The sequence below is a fragment of the Furipterus horrens genome, unplaced genomic scaffold, assembly GCF_987537825.1.
Source record: "Furipterus horrens unplaced genomic scaffold, mFurHor1.1.pri manual_scaffold_24, whole genome shotgun sequence".
In the NCBI taxonomy this organism is placed as follows: Eukaryota; Metazoa; Chordata; class Mammalia; order Chiroptera; family Furipteridae; genus Furipterus; species Furipterus horrens.
Genome location: NW_028327194.1, coordinates 1,175,090 through 1,196,799, shown reverse-complemented (window position 1 = coordinate 1,196,799; position 21,710 = coordinate 1,175,090). Strand labels below are relative to the sequence as shown.

The 21,710-nt window shown below is 48.8% G+C and overlaps 1 protein-coding gene and 1 pseudogene across 1 annotated transcript in view; one reads left to right on the top strand and one right to left on the bottom strand.

Annotated features, from left to right (window-relative positions):
• Positions 1–21,710, bottom strand: part of LOC149990131 (uncharacterized) — a 53,785-nt gene that overhangs the window by 13,839 nt on the left and 18,236 nt on the right. The gene's annotated exons all lie outside the window — the stretch shown is intronic.
• On the top strand, positions 17,656–17,774 carry LOC149990132 (5S ribosomal RNA; annotated as a pseudogene).

Below are 21,710 nucleotides of genomic sequence, written 5' to 3'. Positions count from 1 at the left end.
GCCAAGGCCACCTGGCCCCATATCTGGCCCTTAATACCCGACACAGCCTCTCAACGTCAGTAAGCCACTCCTGACGGCGAGGGCCCGAGCCATCCCAGCAGCAAGTACATTCCCAGGCGGAATGTTCTCCTGGGCAGCCCACTCCTGACAAGCACATCACTCAGAGCCGTCCCCAGCCCCCTTGAAGCTGAGCCCTACGGCCTGTGTGTGGCCCCTCTACGGAACTCATCAACCACAGACCACCCTTCCATGGGGCTGCCCACCCAGACCGGTCGGTCCCCACGGGTGTTAAGGAGCCGAAAGAGACAGTGGGGCTCTTTTCCAAAAGGAGTGCCTCCTCCTTGTACAAAGACGTAAGTGTGAGCAGAGGCTCACACCTCTGCCCTACCCCAGGGAAAGGAGAGCCTCATAAGTAGGGTAATCCTAAAATTTATGATCCAAATTGGTACAACTGGGGTAATGAACAGGGACTCCAGTAATTATGCCAGGACATGCGACCTTGGAACTCTGAAGAAATGCAGACTATCAACCTTTGCTGCCAAAGGCCGGTAAGACAAAGATGACAAAGTCACTGATAACACCCACGATGAAACAAAGGCACACAAAGCGCAGCAAAGGGAAAGGAACCCCACACAATGGAACTGAGAGGCAGGGTCTGGGTGAGACGTCCATGAGGAATGAGCAAAGGACCAACCTCAGAAATGAAAGCCAGGGAAAAGCAGCGCGACAGAGCCAGCGCAAGGTCAGCGGGTACATTGAGAGATTCGAAATGCCCTCCAGAGCCTGTGGCAGGGCTTTTACACACAGTGCTGCCCCCACCTGGCAGTGCGTCAGGGCTCTGGGGTTCAAAGACATACCAAGAAGGGCACATCCCAAGAACTCCACAAGGCCTGGTGTCTTCAAGGCCCACTCCTCCAGAGCTACCACAAAAGCCCCAAACCGAAGAACAAGCTCTTGACAGTCCCACCCCTCTGCTCAAGCAAAAGCAGCACAGCGTGGAGACAAAGACACTCAACACATATTTGGTGAAACACGGACCAGAACTCTAAGTAATGTTATCTGACGGCCTGTTGGTTTTGGCACAGAATCTGTTCCACCAATGCTGCCACACATGTGACCACGCCTGAACCCCGAGCTGTGTGTGGGTGCGCGCGCGTGGGTGTGCACATGCACAAGTAAGTGTGTGTGAGAGAGTGCAGGCCCACACAGCACGTTCCTGGGGACCCAGGGTGACCAAGACAGAGAGTAGAACGGTGGTAGCATCTGTGGCATAAGCTACACATGGGCACCAAATGCCAAAGAGGAAAAGACACGGGGATGGGAAATGAATTTGTCAAGTCCCCTGAATATTTTGCTTTCCCAGAGCATAGAAAAGTTATGTTTACATAACTATTAACTGTGTAACAGCATTATAGCTAACAATACCCTAATTTAAAAATATTTTATGGCTAAAAAATGCTAGACATCACCTGAGCCTTCAATGAGTCATAATCTGTTTGCAGGTGGAGGGTGTTGCCTCAATGCTGATGGCTGCTGCCTGATCAGGGTGGTGGGTGCTGGGGTGGCAATTTCCTAAAAGAACACAAGAATGAAGTTTGCTGAATCGATTGACTCTTTCTTTCATGAACAAGTTCTCTGTAGCACGAAATACTATCCTGATGGCATTTTACCCACAGGAGAACTTCTTTAACAACTGGAGTCAATCCTCTCAAATCCTACCGCTATTTTATCAATTAAGTTTACATTATGTTCTAAATCCTTTATCATTTCAACAGTCTTCACAAAATCTTCACCAGGAGCAGATTCCTGGTTCTCAAGAAACCATTTCCTTTGCTCGTCCACAGGAAGCAACTGCTCACCCGTTCAGGGTCCACCATGAGATTGCAGCAGCTCAGTCACATGTCCAGGCTCCGCTTGTAATTCTCCTTCTCTTGCTCTTTCCACCACGTGTTACTTCCTCCACCGAAGTCTTGAGCCTCTCGAAGTCATCCGTGAGGGGTGGCATCAATGTCTTCCAAAATCCTGTTAATGTTGACATTCTGGCCTCTTCCCATGAATCACAAATATCTGAAAGGCATCTAGAATGTTAAGTCCTTTCCAGAGCTTTTCAATTACTTTGCTCAGATCCATGAGAGGAATCACTATCTACGGCAGCTGTAGCCTTACAAAGTGCATTTCTTAAATAATAAGGCATGGAAGTTGAAATTAGTCCTTGGTCCCTGGCTGCAGCGTGGGTGTTGTGTTAGCGGGCGTGAAAACGACACTGATCTCACTGTCCTCCTCCCTCCGTCCGAGCTCCTGGGGCACCAGGTGCGTCGTCACTGAGCAGTAAGACATTGAAAGGAGTGTCTCCCTGGGCAGAAGTCTCCACAGTGGGCTTAGAAGGTTCAGTAAACCATGCTGTAGACAGCTGCGCTGTCATCTAGGCTTCGCTGTTCCGTTTACGGAGCACAGGCAGAGCAGAGCTAGCATAACTCCTAAGGGTCCCGGGGTTTTCAGAACGGAAAGTGAGCATTGGCTTCCACTTAGAGTCACCAGCTGCTTTAGCCCCTAACAAAAGAGTCAGCCTGTCCATTGAGGCTTTGAAGCCAGGCCTTGACTTCTCCTGCCTGGCTATGAAAGTCCTGGATGGTGTCTTCTTCTAGTATAAGGCTTCTTTGTCTGCACTGAAAATACGCCGTTCATGTCACCACCCTCACTAATGACCTCAGCCGCATCTTCTGGCTCCCGCGCCGGTACGGCCGCCTCCCCTTGCGCCGTCAGGTTACAGAGACGCCGTCTTCCTTCGGCCTCAGGAACCAGCTCCGCTGCTTCCAGCTTCCCTTCTGCCGCTTCCTCCCCTCGCTCGGCCTTCCCAGAATTGAAGAGAGTTAGCGCCTCGCTCTGGACCAGGCTTTGGCCTCAGGGAATGTTGGGGCTGCTTTGCTTTTCTATCCAGACCACTAAAACTTTCTCCCTCTTGGCTTAAATGAAGCTGTTTCAATTTCTAATCATTCATGTATTCACTGGAGTAGCACTTTTTAATTTCCTGCAAGACCTTTTCCTTTGCACTCACAACCCGGCTGTTGGGCACCAGAGGCCTAGCTTTCGCCTCGCTTGGCTTTCGACACGCCTTCCTCACTAAGCTGAATCATTTCTAGCTTTTGATGTAAAGTGAGAGACGTGTGACTCTGCCTTTCACCTGAACACGTATTGGCCTAATTGCAATATTGTTGTGTGATGCTTCCCCCCAAAACATTTAGAATTCCAATGTGTCACTTGAGACCTACCCAATATTCCCTTGAATCCCCTTCCTATAGACATGTCACTACTAGACTGAGGGACAACTTTGAAGAAGAAGAGAAATGCGTGAATGGCAGGTCGGTAGAACAACCAAACACACAAAATATTCACTGATTAAATCCCCCATCCTATGCGGGCAGAGTTTCTGCTGCTGCAAAGCAATTACAGTAGCAACATTATTGATCACAGATCACTATAACAAATATGATGATAATAAAGTTTGAAATATTGCAAGAATTACCAAAATGTGACAGAGACATGAAATTAGCAAATGCTAATAGGAAAGTGGCACCGATAGACTTGCTTGCTGCATGCTTGCTGCAGCCTTAATTGATAAAAACACGCAGTCTCTGGGAAGCACGATAAAGTGAAGTGCAATAGAATGCGCTATTCCTGTACCAGTCTGGCATAATGTGAATCATGAGCACAAACCCAAAATGAGGTGAGGGGAATAACTATTTAGGGCTGTAAGTTTTTTGAGGTATAAGTCTCATACCATACGACACACCCACTTAAAATGTACAATTCAATAGTTTGTGGGGCACCCATCACAACAATGAATTTAGAACATTTCGTCACCTCAAAAAGGAACCCTATAGTCTTCAGCTACCATTTCCCAAACCCTCTGTGCCCCACCCCACCCTCGTCCCTGGCAACCACTAATCTCCTTTCTGCCTCTAGAGTTCTGTTCACTCACTGAGTGGTGCTTGATAATTTCTGGACATTTCCTGTAAATGGAATCAGAAGCTACGCAGCCTTTTGCAACTGGCTTATTTCATTAAGCATAATGTTCTCAAGGTTCACCCATGTTTAGCATCTGTCAATATTTCATTCCTTTTTATGGCCGAATAATACTTCATTGCACAGATGCGACACTTTTATTTTTTATCCATTCCCCACTTGCTGCAGATTGGGCTGTTTCCACCTTTTGGTGGCTATTAACATCCTTGTAAGTTTGCTGACTGTTTTTAAACCTCCTTTAATTAAGAAACCAAACAAGTAAATACCATTATCAGTCTCAAGTTCAGACAATTAGCTCCTGAAAAGCCAACAAAAATAAAGGAAAAAGGGTTGAAGAGGGTTTGGAAAGGTGGAGGGAGGTCCTGAGAGGTTCCTTATAAGCAGCCTGGGGCTTGGGCAGTTCCAGCTACACAGACCAGGCTCAAGCTGAAAACCTGTCAGAGGAAACCTACACAGGCCTTTCCACAAAGACTTCTGAACCAACAAGGACGGGGAAGGGCTGCAGAGGCAGGAGGAGGGAACAGGAAAGGAAGAAGGAGTAGGAAATATGTTTTCTTTAACAAAAATAGTAGGGTAACTAAAAGGTCCTACTCCATGGGGATAGCTCTCATTAACATTAGACACATAAAAATTCCTGTCCAGTCGCCAAATCCAAGGGCCAGGACTTAAGGAGCATTTGAATTCCAAAGAGAACAGGCAATTTTCCCAAGGCAGATTCTCAGGGTTGATCCGAGCTTCTCCAAAAATAGAATTAAAAATCCCAACGTGTCACCTCTCCAAGATTCCTCTGAATCCACTTTGTGCCACATGTTTAGAGGGAGCAGGCCTCCACCATCACTCCTAGACCAAGGAATCCAAATCTCCCCCTCCACCGTGACTTCCGACCCTCGTCCCAACCCTCTATCCCCAGGGAGAGGGGCACTCCACCTGGCTACTTCCATGCCTCTTACTCGTGTGTCCGAACACCAAGCTCCAGGTCAGGAATGGGGATGGGGCTTAGAAATCATCACGCACCACTCAGTGAACAGATGAAAGGACTGGGGTCATCTTGCCTTCTGGCCACGAAGTAAATCAGTGGCAGGGCCAGGAGGAGAAGGGCCTGACCCAGGCTGTAAATCCTCAGCTGCCTCCCAAGCCCTACATGGGCAACCGGGCAGGCCCAGTAGCTGCTCCAGCCTCCATCCTAAAACATTCCAGTCATCTCTGACTCCTCCCTTCTGAAAGCTACAGAGCACAGTGGTAAATATCTTTTATGCAAAGCGACTTCCTTTTCCAAGTCTCAGAGGCCTCTAACCGTCAGAAGAATAAACGCTACCCCATTGTTTGCACATGGACTCCCTACCACATGCTGTACACCTTCCTAGCACTTCATTGTGCCTCAGACAGTCCTCGGTGGTAGGAAGGGTGGGCTGCCAGAGACAGCAGGCACTCCTCGCAGTGGCCCCCTTGTTACTCTCCATGTGACACCTCACTCGGGTGTCAGCCCAGACTCTGCACTTGCACCAACTCCAAAATGACAGGCATACTCACCGAGGCTCCTATCAAGGCATTCGGGCCTTCATGAAAACGGCCCGAGTCCCAGAGACCCTCCTGGGGTCTGTGAGCCAAATCTATTTTTATAAAAGTACTAAGTCATCATTTGCTTTTTTCACTCTCATTCTTGCACTAATATAGAGTAGGGTTTCCAGAGGCTGTAGGACTCGATCATGTGACAGATTAAATGCAGATGATATGAGAATCCAGCGTCTTTCATTATGACAGATGTTGCAGAGATTTGGAAAAAAGGTAAAGTTATATGACTTTTCTCAAAGAAAATTTTATTTGTTTTGGAAAAGCTACTTTTCAAAATGCAACTGCTATATATGTGAACATGTAGCAGGGTTATGTTTAAATAAATTAAGAAACTTTTAATTTCTCAGTTTGACTTTCTAATGTAGTGAATACCATATTACATAAACAAAAGCCTTTTGAAGGCCTCAATAATCGAGAACTAAAAGGGGTCCGGAGAACAAAAAGTGGAGGCCCACTGACCTAGGCAACTGCCCCACCTCCACAGTGGCTCGGCCCCAGGTCATAATTGTCCTGTCCTGCCCCCACAACACCCCTGCTTCTCTCGCTGATCTATTGGTAGGGTTGCCCCAGCCTGATCCCACTTCCCTGGTTCTCTGTCAGACCAAACACAAACGAGCCTTCAGGTCAGTCTCCAGGTCCCCACTCAGCGTCCTTTCTCAGCACTACCTTAAAAGGCCACATCTCACTCCAGACTTGCCCCCGGCAGCTGTGTCACAGCCCCTCTAGAAATGAACAGATTCCTCCACACACCAAGCCCAGAAACCTTCCTGTCAAAGCAAACCTCTGCCGTTGAGAGGCGGGCTCAAGAGGGGGCTAAACTCTATGCAGGTGACACCTGCTTGTGGGGCCCCTTCCCTGGATCCCAGCTACTAAGGCAGAAACACCAATACCCTGGGCATTCTGCAGGAATACTGTACATATATTGTACATATATGCTATTCAATGCTCTTCTGTACATATAAAATATTTCATTATAGTAAAAAATATTAACGCAAGGGTTCATCATTGTTTCTCGAACAGCGAAGACTCTTAGGGGCTGTGCTTCAAAGGCCACGGCAGAGCATGGGTGGTCTCACAGGCAGTGCCACTCCTCCTCCCAGCTTTCACATACACGAGCTCCCCATCACGTCTCAGGGGTCCCACGTTCTACGGCTGGAGAAATAAAGTGTGAAAACCAGTAATGAAGTGGCTAACAGGCCAGAGACGGCCTCTTCCCTCTGTCCGACCCCACCGGCCCTCTCACCAGCAGCTCCCCGCGCACCTCACCCCTCTGCAGTGCACCAGAGTCTCCCCACGCTGTCTGGCCTTCGAGTCCCTTCCTCCTCAGCCCCCTTCCCAACAATATCAAGCCCCAACTTAGCTCCCTGTTGGCAGCTCAGCTGATCTTCACATTAAAGAAAAAGAGAAGGAGGAGATGAAGCTGAGCGGCTCAGCCACCCCTGCGCACAGCCACAGCTGCCACCACCTCAAAGCCACGCACAGTGCTTGCGCCCCTGAGGGTGGCCCTGGGCCCCACGTCTCCATCTTGGACCCCCCCAGATGAGGAGCACTGAACTCTGGGCAGCCCACCCAGGCTCCACCACTCCCTCCTGCACCTGCTCCACTGTCCTCCCACACAACAGCATGTAGTGCTGATGCCTGGCCTGAAGCGCTGATTCAAAACACAGCACTAACGCAGCTACCACCGGACCCAGCAACTGCACCTCAGGTCTGCACCCAGAAAAGCTGACAGTGGGGGTTCCCAGCACCACTACTGACACCAGTCAAAAGGTGGAAACACCCCAAATGTCCATTGGCAGATGAACAGAAAAACAAAATGTACCTTGAAGTGGACTATTAGCCATAAAATGCAATGAGTACTGACTCATGCTACCACATGGATAAACTCTGAAAACATGCTGTGCAGGGAGCCAGACAAAGGGTCAGATATACTATGATCCCATTTTGATGAAATTTCCACAGGAAGTAAACCCATAGACAGTAAGCAGATTGGTGGCTGCTGTAAACTGGGAGTGGGGAACAGAGAGTAACCACCGAATTGCTGCTGGTCTTTATTTTGGGGTGCTGAAATGTTTTAAACTAGAGTGGTGGTGTTTGCACAACACTGTGAAGCGCTAACTACACTGAACTGTACTCCTTAAAATAATTAATTTTATGTTGTATGAATTCCACCTCCCCCCACCCCCCCCCACAGAACTCACTAGACCCCAGGCACAGAGAGGGCAAAGACACACAGCTGATGGCTTGCTCTTCGTTCTCCCCTCACTCCCCAACTCGGCTGCCCGCTCACTCCTCTGCGCACACATGTGCCCTGCTTAAGGCCACTCCCCTCTGGACTGCAGCAGCTAAAGAAAGAGAGGGAAAGTGACATTTTAAAAAGCTTCTTCCCTGTTTGGTCCTGACAAGGAGTCCATGGCCATGGGATTTGGGGAACATGATGCCATTTGTGGCAAAGGGAGGAATGCTAGAGAATGCGTGGGGACAAATTTCTGGGGCAACAGCTTTGCATGAAAGGGTCACACCCTGTTCTTCAAAAAGCAGTGCTTCCACTAAAAACAGGTAGGAACAAAAGGGACAAGAGATCTAAGGAAGTTCAGCCCAAGCCTCATCCTCCAACCACACCTTCCCAGCACACACACACACACACACACACACACACACACACACACACACACACTTCTGGCAGGACAGCCCCTGCCCCTGCACACGAGGGGCCAAGGGCCACACACAGCCAGAGATCTAGCATCCAAAAAGGCCCCCTGATCTGACTCCGGTTAGCGTGGGAAACAGTGGAAGGTGGAGGCCCTGAGTCAGATTGTCTGGGTTTGCATCCCAGGTCTTCCCCTTAACTATACTGCCCCTGGGCAAGTTACAATGATCTCTTTCCATTTCAGTTTTCTAATTTTTCTACTTCATAAGGCTGCTATGAATATAAATGAGTTAATAGTGGCCTAGCACACAGCAATTACAGTTTGCTATGAATGGCACCACCATTTCAATGAATATTCCCGAGCATGTCAACTGCTCCTTTGACTTAAATATGGGAAAACCTCTGCACCGTAAAAGGCTTCATGGCCATGCTAGCTGACCCAAATCGACGCTGGTGACCAAAGGGCCAGGACATATCTTGGCCAGATCTCCTGCCCACCTGCCCAGTGATTTGGGGCTGGACCTGGCTGCTCTCCATCCTCATGTAGCAAATTCACCCAGGCCCCACAGCACAAGGACTGATTCCTAGACAACTGCTCCCAGGGATACCAGTGGGATAAGCGGCTTCTCTTAATTCCCCCACTTTGCTGATGGCAACTCAAGACACTTCCAGTCAAAGTGACTTCTGAAATCGGGATCTGCCACTGCTATTCACAGGACCTGTGCACGTCCCTGGACTTGACAGGGGCTCGGGGTGGCTGCTGTGCTGGCCAGCAGCCACCGTACCCTGAAGCAGCGCCTCCCTCTAATGTGAGCTCTTGGGCGGGTGGCACCTGTCCTCTTCATTTCCCGCCCACTAAAAATTCTTAAAACCAATTCAGTCTATGAATATAGAAAGGCACCCAACTCTATAACTAAGATGATCGTATAAACTTTCACATTCTTGAATTTGAAATTATTATAATTGGTTACTTTAATATGAAGTATATCTTAAAACCTTCAATCTAAAGTAACAAAACACATGTAATTTAAGGCTATAATTTTAGCCCTTATTTAAATTTTCCATGCCACATCTCTTAAAATGGTCTCTAGGAATGATTGGTGAAGTAAGGATAATGAGGCTTCTGTGCCTTACTGTGAAATTCTACAAACCTATGGCTTTCTCAAAACCGACTAGGACATTCTTTATTTTTTCCCCAATAATTGTTTAAATATAGACTTATGTGACCTTGGAAAGTTTCCAGGCACATCAATCATCTGGCTCTACTGTGTCCACTTCCAGAATCTTGTGAAGATTTAAGAGAATACAAGATGGGATCGCTCTCCAGTAGTTTTAAATTGAGCTGAATAAAGAAAAATGATGGTCTCTTCTTGACCTTGCTGCCTGCAGGCAACTCATAATATGCTGAGTTAGTGAGAAGCCAAGGCTATTTGCAATCCAATATCTCAGAGAATAGGGCTGGAACAATGAGTGTATTCATGCTGTCTCACAAAAGGAGACCAATAATATTGACAAAAAATTGATTTCTAATGGAAGATGGAGAAAGATGAAGATATACAAGTGCAGATGCTATGTATGTTATTACTTACCTCAATGTATGTTCTAGAAGCAGCCAGGTCAGTGTACCTGAGAAAACAAGGAAAGAGATCATTTCAGATGTGTCACATTCACAAGCAGCTTCAGAAACTCAGAATTTGTCCAGATGAAGTTCAAGGTATGCTTCCCTCTGTGATATGTCCTGTTGGTATTTTCAGAGTGCTCTTATGCTATAATGTGGTCCATTCTTTGTTTCAGCCAGCCAAGCTGTAAATAATATGAGGGCAGAGAGTTGTTCACTCTGGTCTTTCCCACACCTGCCTCAGTGTTTGGCATATGGTAAGTATTCAGTAAATATTTGTAGAATAAATTGGTATTCATGCAATGTCACAGTTTTGTCTCTCTCGTTTACTCTTGTCTCTCTAGCACCTAAAACAACATCAGAATGTTGGACACTATTGGGGCATATTTCTTTTTTTTTTAATTTCTAAAAATATGCTTCTTGATTTTAGAGAGAGAGGAAGGGAGAGGAAGAGAAAAACATCACTGTGAGAGAGAAACATTGATTAGTTGCCTCCTCTAAGCACCCCAACTAGAGATTGAATCTGCAACTTAGACGTGTGCCCTCACTGGGAATCGCACCAGTGACCCTTTTGGTTCACAGAACAATGCTCCAATTCAGCCACACTGGCCATGGCAGGACTTATCTCCTAAATAAATGAATACATACAGAGGTGGTCCTTTCCACCCCTCAGCCTTGAAACGAGGCTCTAATGCTTGTTATGTGCCCTACACAGTGCCTGGATAGTCACTCTGTGTGCTTTTTCTTCTCGTCAGCCTTGGAAAGCAAGATGGGCTGTGCAGGTAGAGAAACAAGGCTGCCCTCCTTACATACAGCAGACCCTCGGAGGCAATATGGCTACCGCCAAGCAAACAGGACATTTATAACCTGCCAGAATGTGCTTATGACACTTCAAATGCTCATTGATATTTGATGTCTATGATGACAGGATGGGAGAGCTGAGAAGACTCTGAGAAACCACCTAATCCCCCCGACCTCCGATTGCACGGCTGGGAAAGTGGAGCCTTATGAGAAGGAAGCGCTGGGTGTGGGCCCAAAGGTGTGTTGGTGGCTGGGCAACAGGTGCCACGCAGCCCTCCTGTCCTCTAATCTGGGGCCGTTTCCGTTGTGCCGGCTTCTTCTAATGGCGATGTGTGTCCGTTAGCAGGAAGGTGTTAGGATTTTCACTCATTATCTATAGAGATGGTCCTCAACTTAAGATCTTTCCCCACCTAAAAACCAAGAGAAAAAGCCATTACGTGTACATTTTTTGCAAATAGTCTTTGGTGGGGGGATGTTGGTTAAGAAGATAGCTGTGTGATTGACATTATGGAATTTTGTAATGTTGTAAGAGTTTAGAGTCTGGCGTTAACCTGAAGGTGGAGTGTTTGCCAGTTACAGATCTTAAAGGCGTAGCTACAGGGATTCCGTTGGGGTTTTAGAATCGGTACTTTTCTTTGGGGGTCTGAGGACCAAGAATTACTTGAAAGCAGGGAACCTCTTTAGGAGGAGGAAGGGAAACAATTCGGAAAGGATGAGGCTCCCGGTTTGGAGGGCTGGCCCAGAGGAGGAGAGATCAGGTAAGAAACGAGGCGTATTGTGGGCAGAGCCCGGAGTGCAAGAAGGTGGCTCCTGCAAAGAAACCCTGGAGTCTGAGTTCCAGCTCCGCCACTGACATGTTTATCTCGGACAACATATAAAATCTTCAAAGCTTTGATTGCCTAACCTGTAAAATGGGTGAGATAATAATAAAAGCAATGTCTGTGACATATTTATAACTTAATGAGGATAAATTATTGAAAATTTTTAGCTGGAGAATAAACCACATGCATAGAAATTTCTAGGGAAGGACTATTGTGTCCGTACAGCCACGTGCCATTCAGGGTCGTGCCTGGTCCACTGGAGACAAGAGGCCTTGGAAACTCTCACTTCTATATTTAGACCACTCAGCCTGGGGAGGAGCACACAGCAGGTGGCAGTTATTGATGCCTCACTTCCCTCTCCTCTTTCCTCCACAAAACTGCAATCCATCTCTGTCCCCTGAAGGACGAAGCTCAGCTCCTTGGTTTGACCGGCCAGGCTGCGCACTTTCATGCCCGGGAGAGGTTACTGCATCAACCCCGATCTCCCAGGGACAAGAAGGTACCACTGTTTCCTGGAATTCCCCTCCTAGCTGGAAGGCGCAACTGTATTCTAAGTTCAGTCCATATTACTATAGTTGACATTTTTTTCTTAAACCAGCTGCATTCTACTCGCTGCCTACCCTGCGCACAGAGGCTCCTCCCCAGCTCAGGTGCCCCCGGAATTGCAGAGCCCTGCCCTCCCCTTCCGAGCATGGGTTCCAGGCAGGAGAGTGAACAGAGAGGTAGCTGTGTGACCTGTTTCTTAGAACGCCTAACAACAGGAAGATTTCCTGGGAAAGCAACTGGGAGAGAAATATTCTTGGAAAAAACTTAAGTGAGTCATATTTGCAACATCTGGAGAACTATTCCATGACTCCCAAGAATGCACAAGTTCTTCAGGGACAAATGGACTATGAGGGTGTGTCCTGGGGGACACTCTTGGGATAGGCCTGGATGCAGTGTGGTCTGTGACTTTGGTTTGGTTGAGTTCTTTTTTTGTTTGTTTGTTTTGCTTACCGACCCCCACCCCCACTTGTCTCCATGAGCGTGGGATCGCATACTGAGTTAACCAATGAGCCCACATTGTCATTTTGATTTAAAACTACGGAAAGCCTCCCTTTACACTTTCCCAAGAGCACTTGGATTTTCAAAGGTCATTATCAGAGAGAACATGTTTAATTCCAAGGAATGGGCCCATGAACGGGGCATTTCCGGCCACAGTGAGGGAGGTGTGTGGTCCCTCGGTGGGACCCCTTTCAGCAGACGGCGAGTCTGGCCTCAGGCCTAAGGGCGGCAGACACCCCCGCCCTCCACTCCCCAGCCCTTTCCCTGTAAAGTCACTAACCCTTGTCACCACAGGGATCTGAGCAGACAGCAGGCAGGAACTGAGGCTTTCAAACACCAAACCTGGGGGTGGTCCTGGGGTTCCCTGTGCTTCTTCAATGCCACCTGTCCTGGCAGGAATGGGGTCTTTTGGCCTCAGGGGGCAAGGAACAACCCCTCTGTCTGTCCGAGTTCTGCAGGCTGTGTTAAGGCTTTTCCCAGGAGGCTGCAGCGGGCTGTCTCTGCTTCTTTCGCTTTAAAAGCAGCTTGGCCCCTGCGGAGCAGGCCCCCAGCCCGGGCCTCTGAGCTGCGGCCGCACACGCTGCTGTGGGGGCCCCACCCGCTTCTCAGCCATGCCAAGGCCCGTCTCTGTGCGCTCCGCTCTGTCCCTCTCCCCAGAAAGACTCTCACTGTCCCTAAGGACACTACTCATGCTGTGGTCCCCAGACCCACGCTGGCCCAGAGCAGTCTGGCACTGGTTTGTGCTGAGATAAGGAGCTCAGGTCACAGTGAATGCCCTGAACGACTGAACCACTAAGCCCACCACTCAGTTCGGTGCTTTCTCTTTCTCAGCCGGAGCTCCCAGACGAGGGAGCACTGCTGTTGATTTGCCTTCTGACACCGCTTCTTTGCTTACCCCAGGCTGGCTCTTTGAGGAGACCTGCTTTCTACAGGACTGACACTCCCTCTTCTGGGAGACCCCCAACTCCTCAGCCACAGCATCTCTGCCTCACTCTCCCTGACCCACCTGTGGCAAAACACCAAGCTAACTGCAGTGTAATTATCTTTCTTCCCAGAGTAGCTCATACGCACATTTAAATGTCTGGGACTTGACATGTAATGGTGCTTAGGAAATTTGTGCTGAATGAGTCAATGAATGATGTTTCCATTCTTTTCACCACTCGTCCTTCCTTTTGTATAGTTAACACTTGGGTGACAATTGTTAATTACCATTTTCTGCAGCTGTGGAAATTGGACTCTGTCTTCTGAATACTCTAAGTCTTAACTAGGATGTCAGAAATAGAATAGATTTAATCGTTCAAATAAACTACTCTCTTCACACATCACACAGGAACTGGAAATACGTGAAATCCTGTTCACTTGAAATGAGCCACCTACTTACTACTGTCAACCAAAGTTGTAGATATGGCAGCACGTGGTATGCAGGATGTTCAGGTCTCAACCCCCGTTCTTGATCCTGTCTCTCTGCCTGTCCCCACTCTGGAAGCTTCTTGGAGTCTGCGTTGTGCCTTCACCCATGCAGTGGTCCCTGGCTCTGAGCTGGAGCTGCGAGAGGAAGGAAGGGGAACAGGGCTCTCGCTGCCTTCCTGCTCCCAGGACACGCATGCTCCTTACTCTTAGGCATAAAGCCTGGGTTCTGGGGATGCAAGGCTGGTTTTAGCAAGCCCCTCCAGGAGCTCCTGGTGTCAGGGGCTGCCTAATCCAACCCTTATCTGTAGATGGGAACTTAGCAACGTCTCTGTTCTCAGAATCAACTCCTGCTCCCCCATCTGAGTCATCAGCAGAAAGTCCCTTCAACTCCCCCCACCCCTAGCTGCCCCTGACTCAGGCGACCATCAGGAGATGGCAACTGTCCAACCCCAACCTGCTGGCTGTACAAGGGGGCAACTCCGCCCACCCTGTACTGCTTATAGATTCCAAGACTTCCTTCTCTCCACTCTGGCAATGGATAAATCCCAGAAGTTGTCACCACCTGGAACTCACCCCATTCTTCTGAAATAAACCAACTTCTCCATGTCTACAGCTTCCTCCCCTCCAACCCCTCGCTGACGTGTTCCACTGTCCTGGCCTCCCACCTCACAGATCCTGCTGGCTGCTCAAGCCTTCCACTCCCTTCTTGTTTCTCAGCCCCTTACTACCTTCATTTCCTACCTCATGCAGCTAATTCTTGTCTTCAGCATTTTCTTAATTTTTTTCTAACACACGTCTGTATCCACCACCTGCTATTTCAAGCCCCAGCTCAAGAACGTCTTCCTGCCCTGACTGGTTGGCTCTGCTGGCGGGAGCATTGTCCCATGCAACAGAAGGTTGAGGGTTCGATCCCTGGTCAGGGTTCCTACCTAGTATGTAGGTTGGGGCTCTGGTTGGGGCACGTATGGGAGGCAACCAATCAGTGTTTCTCTTTCCTGTGCACGTTTCTCCCTTTCTCCCTGTCTCTCTCTCCCTCTATCTCTCTGTCTCTCTCTGCCCCCACCCCTCCCTCTCTCTCCAAAATTAATAAATTTATCCTTGGGTGAGGATTTAAACAGGAAAAAAATAATTGAAAAAACAAAACAAAAGACATTTTGAATAGCCCAAGGCAGTCCAGAGTGTGTTTTTTATCTTCTGAATATTCGGGGATTTTATTAGAGCCCATCTGTGAAAACTAACTGCACCCATGCCTTCCACTTTGATAGTGCTCAATTCTATATGTAGGTAAAAATTATATTCCTTAATTCTCACTGTAGACACAGACAGAAGAGGGGTGATTATATCACTCATCTTTTTTGTTGTTGTCGTCTTGTCAAACATGAAAAGAAAAAGAGGCTCAAGGTTGCTAAATGACTTGCTGAAGCTGCATAGTTAGGAGAAAGTGGAACCCGAATCTTCTATGCTTAAACTGGTACCCTTCTCCTGACCTGTGCATCTTCACAGCACTTGGGGACCGCGTCTCAGCCTACTGGTCCATCTATTATTCCCCAGTCCATGGGACCCTGGCACTTGACTCATCTACCTCTCACATCTCAGCTCCTGCCATCTCCTTGGAAATACTTAACATCCATGTGGGTGTTCCATTCAATAACCAACATCCGTATGTTTTTGACCCTCTTTATTTCAATAATCTTATTTTTTGTCTAAATTTCACTCACTTCCACTGCAGAGCCAAACTGAATCATTACCCATAAATGTTCCGTATGTCAATACTAAGTTAGATAACACAGCATATAGATTTATGTCTCCAACAAGGATTCACTGAGTTCCAGCCTATATGCACAACGGACTAGAGGGACATGTTCTCTTGGATATCTGAAAAGAACCTCTACTCCAGCTCATCCTAAATTGAACATGAGCTTCCCCTGAAAACCTTAACCTCCTTCTCCATTGTCCCTGACATCAAGTAATGACACCACCACTGAGGAAAGGGATACACAAACCAGAAACCTGATGCCTTCTGTACTACCTACATCCACCCCCATCCACCCACTCACCCACTCAGGCCAGCCCCAAATCCTGGAGCACTCTCAAGTCTATGGGCTCCTGCTCACATTCATTCATTTTCATTTCCACAACCATTTACTGAGTGCCCACTACCTGCCAGGCCCTGTTCTAGGTGCCAGGGCTAACGTGAAGGCCAGAACAGTGATCCCTGTTCCCATTACAATGATGCACATGGCGCTTAGCACTGCCATTCTCCTCCTGGAACACTTCCCCCCCCCCAATGGTTCTGCCAGTGCCCACCGTACTCCACTCAGACCCTTTTTTCATACTGCAAAGTAGCCACTTTGAGGTACAAATTCTTTTCCTGAAAATTTTCCCCTAGAATTCTTAATCTACCATCCAAGCTCCTGCATGGTCTGGCCCGCCCGCCTTCCTCACCTCATTTACCACCAGTTCCAGGCACCTCCCTGGGTCCTAACACTTAAAAAAAAATTTATGGAGATAACATTGGTTAATAGCATTATAAGTTTTAGGTGTATAACTTTATTATACATCATTTGTCTGTTGCACTGTGTGCTCACCAACCAAAATCTAGTCTCCTTTCATCGCCACATATTTGACCCCATTTACCCTCTTTCTCCCCCCCCCATGCCCCTTTTCTCTGTGGTCACCACCATCCTGTTGTCTGTATCCATGAGTTTGTTTTTTGTTTTTTATCCCACATACGAGTCAAATGTGGTTCTTGATCACTCCTTTTCTCAGTACCTAATTCCCATCATCTTCCAGCTCAGCTCCAACAGCATGTACTCAGGGAAGCCTTCCTGATCCCAAATTCAGATAGACCTCCCTCCCTGTTATATGCCTTTTAGTTCCCTCAGCCATATTTTTCATATTTAGTGTCTGACTCTCACTTTAAAATATTCTTTTAAGACAAGAAAAATAATCATTTTGGTCATTATTATATTCCCAGAACCGAGCACAATTCTTGTTACAAGACAGGTATTCTTTGTGTGGTCGGTAAATGAAACAATAAATGAAGGAAGAGTCCAACCACTCACCTTGCTCCCGTTCTGCCCGCCGCGCCTGTGCTGCCGATGGCGGCCCTGCCCACGTCCTCTGGGGCCGTTCTTCGCCGGCCGTCTTCTCTTCTCTGGCTTCCAACCCAGCTTCTCCACTGGCTCCTTTCCTGAAACACGCTGTGCTGGGGTCACTCCCGACTTAAACACGCAAGACGACCACACGCGCCGCCGCAGGGCACCCCTGGGCTGGGAGGTGCCGTGTCCCCCAGACCCGCTCGCGAGGGAGGAGGTCCCCAGTTGTAGGGGAGCCGGAGCCCGCGGAACAGAGACGGAGGGAAGGCCCTCCGCCTGGTCCGCCCCGCCCAGAAGTCCTGTTCGGCCGGCCTCGGCCGCGGCAGCCCCCGTCTGGTGGGGCGGAGCCGGGGAAGGCCGCCGCGCCCCTGCCCCTCCCCGGCTTCCTCTGTGCTGGGGGGCGGGGGGCTCGCTCTTGCTTCAGCGGGGCGGGGAGGAAACGTCCCCTTCGGAGGAGGTGCCTCCGCCCTCCCCGCTGCGGCCTGAGCGGCGGCGCAGGGGCAGGTGGAGGGCTCGGGGGCGGCGTGAGAGGCAGGGGCGCGGCCCCGCCGGGCGGCCGAGGGGACAGGGGCCTGCAGGCGAGGCGCAGGCTCTTGGGGCCTCCGGAAGCCGCCTCCCGTCTGCGGCCACACCGCCCTGCACGCGCCCGATCTCCTCTGATCTCCGAAGCTAAGCAGGGTGGGGCCTGGTGAGTACTGGGATGGGAGACACCCTGGGAATACCGGGTGCTGGGGGCTTCTTGGCAGGCCTCTCCTTCGGCCCCCAGCCCACCCCTCCCCCGCCCCCCGTCGCCGGGCCAGGGCGCTTTCATCTTCTTGCTCCAGGTGGAGCTCTCCAGACCCAGGAGGGGGACCGGCCCCTCTCCACTCCCCGTGGTCAATGAACCTTGTGACTGGGCCCATTTTCGTATTTCTCGTCCTAAGATGTTTCTTGAAAGGGATTTTGCTCTTTGCTCCTCTAGAGATGCCTGTGTGAGAAATGCTCCCGGTAAAGCACTGGGACACAGGACTTCAGCAGTAACCTAGGCAGCTGATTCACAGACCTGCAGGTCCGGGCCAGATCAAAGGTGCCGGCCAAAAGAGGGGGCTGGCTGCTTTTATCCCTAAGGCATCTAAAGCGGCCCCTGCGCCCCCTCCCCCTTCTTCTCTCCCCATTTCTTCATGCTGGGTATTCCGGAGTTACAATCTAACACGATTATCTAAATGTCCCTTTTGTGATTTTTAAATATGCTAATGCTGTCAACTACCTTCTCCCATTTTCCCTGTGTCTGGTGATGACTATCTCTCCCCCTTCAGGATGCCCCTTTTGTGATTTTTAAATATGCTAATGCTGTCAACTACCTTCTCCCATTTTCCCTGTGTCTGGTGATGACTATCTCTCCCCCTTCAGCATGCCTCTTTTGTAAATATGCTAATATCATTAACTCTGATTATATTTGCTCTTGGTTACTAATAATTTTTTACTGGTTTGGGAGTCACTATTTCCTTGTTTCTTACAATCCGCCTCCCCCCCCCCCCCCAGCCCCATCTTCCCTTGGGGAATTGACTACTCAAACCTTTTTATTTATCCCTTCAAATCTAAGGAGGATTTCTGGACTTTCTCGCTCATAGCAAAAATTCTAGGAGGAGGAGATTATGAAAAGTTGCTGGCATCTGTTTAGTTAGTGCAGTGTCAATTAGTCTCTGAACTAAACCTCTGACCCGTGGAATAATACAGCGGCCTAACGCTGTGAGGACGCCTGCCACCACTAGGAGGGATACGAGAGCTGATGAGATCATTCCTTTCCAGTTGCCAAACTAATTTCCTAACCATCCTGTTATGGGATTTTCGATGCCTGAGTTTTCTGCTAGTTCATTTGCTAAGGTATTTAGTCCCTGCAGCGCCTTAGCGATAGTTCCATCAGGAGCTGTATTATTAGGGATAAAGGTGCAACACTGCTCCCCCCCAGCATTACACAAACACCTCCCTTTTCTGCCAACGTCATATCCAGTGCCATCCCGTTCTCCCAAGCCGCTCAACTGGTGCCATCTAATTGTTGAGCGATTCCTTCTATAGCATTCCTAGTATAATTGATAAACCTCTGCTGGTTATAATAAATATAATTTACCCAATCAACAGTTTTATTAATGGTAGACCACCAGAAAAGCACTGACTCAAACCCTGCTGCTATCTGATTTCTAGCTTTAAACTCATCTGGAACTCCTCTGGGGACCCCAATGGCGTCAATATAGATAGGAGGATCGAATGACCCACCAGGCGCCATTGACCTCTTTCCTAGCAGGGCAGTCTGGGCCAGTTTTGGAAATCTAGGGTAAATGGGATAGTCAATTGAACCAGGGCACAGGTTCCACTCCACCTGTCAGGTAGGATTTTCCAGAGACTCCTCTGCCCACAATACCACCAGACATCTGCCCTGGGGACTTGGAGGGGAATATAGTTGTCTGCCCCACTGTGAAGGTGGCTCGCATTTCTGGTAGGAGTACATGTTAGGAGTTCTCCCACAGGGGTGCCCGAATTCGCTTCCCACCTAGACAGGCAAGGAGAGTAATTCATGGGCCCCACTGAGTATGGAGGGAAGGATTGAGTCCCCTTACTCCTTATAGAGGGAAAGAAGAGAGACAAGCTTCTGCAAGTCCCATTTCCCCATGCATTCTCATCCCGGTAGAGAGCGAGCACACAGGCCACTCCAGAGGGGTCAGAGTCCCAGGAAATGGTACGGCCTGTGCCTGGGGTCTCCCTGTGGTACAGGCATAACAGTTGCTTTTATTAATGGATTTAACGGTAAATTTGACCCTTTCTACCCAAGCATTTGCATCCCCATCCCCAGTCTCTATCTCTAAGGTTCATCTGAGATCTAATACCTCAAGGACTTTTACCTTGGCTGGATCATTCTGGGGTCTTTTCTGGGGTGTTTCTGAGGTCTGGGTGGGAGAAGTTAGATTTTCTAGGGAAGGAGGAGTTGTCACTAAGTGAAGACCTACCCACCCGACTGGATCTATGCCAGATACATCAGCTCCTAGGCCATAAACTCTGGTAGCCACATGGGGTTCCTGACTTAAGGTCTGTGGCTGATTAAGTGTTAGAAGAAGAGGGTTGCACTGGAGAGGCTGGCAGTTTGGGGGAGGAGCTCCTTTGCCTAAAGTTATTTTAGGCAGGAGCAGTTTTACTCACTCAGGGGGAGTGGTCGTTTGCCCACCGGTTTTGTTGTCCACCAGGTATCATCCCAGGTAGGAAAAGAGCCGTTCCCTAAATATGTAAGAATTCCATTGTTTTCTAGATAGGGACAGAGATATTTTTCCTGAGACGACAACCAGCATTGATAAGTACGGTCTCTACAAGCAAAACTTGGCATGCATCAAACTTCAGGGTTTGGGGATTTGTACTTTCAGTTATATTAATAATTTCAGTCATTGGCCTGACCCAGCCCAGAGTGCCCTGGAAGGAGACTGTTATCCAGCAGAGCATTATAAAGGGCCCACACCCTCACCTGGGGGACATGACTTTATCCTGAGAGTTAACTTCACAGGGTCCCTCCCCTGCTCCGAGCTTACTTCCCACTTAGCCTCTGCCTTTTCTTCTATGGGTCCTTTACCCCAGTGTAATGAGTCCACCCCTTTTCAGCAGTTCTCACGGCAGTCCCGGTGGTCAGGGCAGGAAGACGTTCTTGAGCTGGGGCTTGAAATAGGAAGTCGTGGATACAGACCTGTGTTAGAAAAAAATTAAGAAAATGCTGAAGACAAGAATTAGCTGCATGAGGTAGGAAATGAAGGTAGTAAGGGGCTGAGAAACAAGAAGGAAGTGGAAGGCTTGAGCAGCCAGCAGGATCTATGAGGTGGGAGGCCAGGACAGTGGAATACGTCAGTGAGGGGTTGAAGGGGAGGAAGCTGTAGACATGGAGGAGGAGGTTTATTTCGGTGGCAATTGCTAGGATTTACCCATTGCCAGAGTGGAGAGAAGGAAGTCCCTGGATGTGCTGTGAGTCTAGGGTTATGAATATTGACATTGAAGACATGCAAGACAGCGCCAGGGATGCCAGGGGCCGAAATTGTCGTGGTTGCCAGAGTGAGAAGGAGGCTAGTGGGTTATGGAGATGATGGTGGAAGGAAGAAGGACTGCTGTGCGGACTGACCTCCCACGAAGAGTCCTTTTACTAGAGAGAGAAATTGATTGGAAGTTTAGGAACTTGAGACTGATGCTGATCACTTCTCTACCCCTACAATGTAGCAAAATTAGCAGCATCCGGAGGGCTGTTGGGACTAAGCCAGGAGGACCAGCCTTCAGAAAGGCAAAGAGGCTGAGGGTATTCTGTGATAGGAATTAAGAAGTAGGTGCAGTGGCTTTGGTAAATGTCCCAAAGGATAGATGGAAAACCTTGCACAGAAGAGGAGCAGTGGGAACTGTCAGTCCAGGTGAGGAAGCCCAGACGGAACTGCAGGTGAGGGCAGAGGAGAGAATGGATACACAAAGGAGCCTGTGGTTTGCAAGGTGTCCAATACGATGGGGAAGCACAGCAGAGCAGAATGAACTGGTCCCAAGGTTTCAAAGTGAACTGTGGTACAAAGCAGTGTGGATGCAGGTGGGAAAAAGTATAAATAAATAAAAGCAAAAAAATTGTCAAAATGAAGTTGACGGGAATCCTGTGTCTGAGCTCTCTGGGATAGGCGATCAGAAAT